This window comes from Lipotes vexillifer, unplaced genomic scaffold, assembly GCF_000442215.2.
Source record: "Lipotes vexillifer unplaced genomic scaffold, Lipotes_vexillifer_v1.1 scaffold207, whole genome shotgun sequence".
In the NCBI taxonomy this organism is placed as follows: Eukaryota; Metazoa; Chordata; class Mammalia; order Artiodactyla; family Lipotidae; genus Lipotes; species Lipotes vexillifer.
The window spans coordinates 102713-105870 of NW_006784469.1; the positions used below are offsets into that span (position 1 = coordinate 102713).

Sequence of the window (3158 nt, forward strand, 5' to 3'; positions counted from 1 at the left end):
CCCCATTTCCCCTGTCACTGTTTTTCTGGTTTCTACTTAAATGAAATGATTTGCCTGAAAAATAATGCCTGTATCGAGGAGTAAGCAGCTTTGAGCAAAATTGTGAAGTAGACAATGTGTGTTAGGTGTCCCTTTCTTCCTTCCTTTTAAAGTGCAAACCATCCTTTTTAGTGGGGGCAGGGGGTCACCTCGGTTCTGGGAACCAGCTGGAGATAAAAACGTATCCTGCTAATGAAGCTGAATCTGGCCTCTGTACCCCGACACCAAATTAATTCTCAGAGACAGAGTTTTGGGTGAAGTAGAAAAGAATATCTTTATTGTTTTGCCAGGCAAAGGGGAACACAGCCGGCTAATGCCCTCAAAACTGTGTATCCCAACCAGGAGGGAGTAGTGAGGAGTTTTATAGTAATTGTTCAAAGAGGGTGTGATCAGCTTGTGGACATTCTTCTGATTGGTTGGTGGTGAGGTAAGTGGGAGTCAGCATCATCAAACTCCTGGTTCCAACCCGTCTGGGGTCTAGGTGCTTGTGGGCAGCACACTGTTAACTTCTCCCACCTGGTGGAGCTTTCAGTATCTGCAAAACAGCTCAAAGATATTGTTATGTGTATCCCTTGAGGGGGAACCAGGACCTTGTCCTAAGGCTGCACTACTGTTTCTCTTGACAGCTCCTCCCTTGTCTCCACATCCCCTCCCTTCCCTAATTAGCAACTGTTTGCATCTTCTCCTTGGAACTCAGGGAAGGTCATGGAGGCTGAAGGAAGCCTATTTCCTGTAATCAAGAAGTGGGGGATACAGAAAGGCTTTTGTGCCCAGGAGTCCCACAGGGTCCTGCTAGGTATCACTAACAGTGGTGTGCTCTCAAGGTCAGACCCCCACCTTTGCTGGCTACCTCAAAAGAAATACTCAATTCCAGGGCTCCTTTACACTGGAATGTTTATGTTCTTCATTATGTGCACAACAGATAAGAGAAAGATGGATTTTGCGCCGCTGAAAGCCCTTACTGTAACCTCCTGCCTACCTAGTGCCTTCTGGGCAAAACAGGTCTCCATCTTCTGAAGGTCTTTCTCACACTACCATCCATCCCTTGTAGAAGACTATTCCTCCCTCTCTTCAGTCCTACCCCTCTGCTGTAACTCCTTTTAGTCACAGGATGGATTCTGGGAAGCAGACTCTGAGTTTGGCAGGCAGGTTGTTCATGGATGCACACCCAAAAGCCTTCTTGAACTCCATGGAGAACTGGGAGCTAGAATGAGCCTTTAGAGTTGTCATGAGTGGGGCTGAAATGGTTGAGTCTTTATACAATTTCCCTTCATCAGTTAATAAGGTGGGCTGCCCTAGGAGGGATGTCACCATAGGTGACATGTTTGTGCAACTCAGGTAGTTCCTGAGGGGACTCATGGGTGATGTCTGCCTCAGGACAGCTGGAGAAACAAGCCCTTCCTTAAAGGAGAATCCTGGTAGTGCATCTCCAGGTCCATCACACCTTCTTTGCCCTGTTAACTCCTAGTCATTTTTTGAAATCGGTGCTCAAAGACATTTCATTTTTTTCCTTTAAAAAATAGATGTATAGCTGTATTCACACACACACACATATTTATTTATATTGATTCTTTCTGTCTTAGGGACAGTGAGCCCTGAGGGTGGGGAATTTTTCTGCTTAAAGACTCCCCATAGGAGCCACTCACTGTTTGACTGAAGGTTGATCCTTAGTAAAGATTTCTTGGTAGCTCTCTTTTCTGTAGGAAAAGAAGAACTGTTATCTCACATTCCCCTTTATTATTATTTTTTTCTCAGCAACATTTGCACCCAGGTAGAAGCAACAGCAATGAGGCTGAGGCTGATAAGCTGAATTAGTGACATAATGATGCTAAAGGAGCTTTGGATCGAATACCATGTTGTTCTTTAACATTATGTGCATAGAGGGCAGTCTGGCCAAGCATTTCACAAATGAATCCCATTCATCATTGGACGGTTGCCTGATCAGTGCAAATCCATCAACACCACTGAGCCAGTGTCTGCCGATTCCAACCCTGGTTCAGCACAGGACACACAGGACACATCCTGCAGTCTCTGTACATGGAGGCTGTATATTTTATAACTTTAGACTATGATGAGAAAAATTATATATCTTACATAACTATTTGACCTATTTATTCAGTAAGTAAGTGGCTAAATAAGCAGGTCAGGAAGGAATTAAGAAAACTGGATAATCCGCCCCTAAATAATAGATTTAGCTATCAAGGGATGGTGACAAATGTATGCAAAGATTTCACATCTTCACATCAATCCCACGTTTACAAAACATCATCTCAAATCCTTTTCAAGTATTTTAAAGTTAGATTGAATAGTCTATCCTAAAATTTGCATTGAATCTTTCATAAAAGGATTACTAACATTGGAGACGTTAAAATATGTATTTTGCCCGAAGGCATTTGTTAACTTCTGCATGGAGAAGAAAATAAAATGTCATATTTCGAATACACAATAAATATTCATCATCTGATCAAATGTTGGTAGTATATGGACCTTATACTGCCCGAAAGGGAAGCCATTGGTGGTCAAAACCACTCACATTTACTTATATACTTCCTTTAAATATGTGATAAGGGGACTGACATATTAAAGAAGTAGCCTAGTAATGATTCCTTTAATAGAAAATGTAGACCGTCTGTTCTATAATGAGGTGTCAACTGCATTCTCGAAACCCAGAAAATGGATTTCTGCGGCAGCTGAATTAGAAGAGTGACAGTTGGAAATACAACAACCTGCCGAGTGGCATTTGCACCTGCACACAGCCTAGGACAGAATCAGGTGGCCAGAAACCAATTCATGAAAATAAGACCGAACCTGGCCTTTTTCCCCTTTTGCACAGTCTTGGTTTCCGCTTCCCTTCCGGGAGCCGGGGGTGGGAGGGTGGCTGGGGCCCAACCGACGCTTCTACGTGGCCCCCAGACCCCACCCCCCAGGACCCAGCGGCCCCTCCCAGTTCTTCCGCCGCGGCACTGCTGGCTGCGCGCACTCCTCAGCTCGCCCTGAGGCCGCCAACTGCTGGCGGAGTCGCGTCTCTCATTCGGCCTTCGTCTTCCTCACTGCGCCCGTGCTGGGGTCCCTGCTGGCCCTTGGCTTTCTCCTTGCCGCTGCCACCCTGCTGAACAAGT

General features: G+C 45.1%; 1 protein-coding gene across 1 annotated transcript in view; it reads left to right on the forward strand.

Moving 5' to 3' along the window:
* Positions 1–3158, forward strand: part of DMD (dystrophin) — a 1809438-nt gene that overhangs the window by 25706 nt on the left and 1780574 nt on the right. The window lies entirely within an intron of this gene.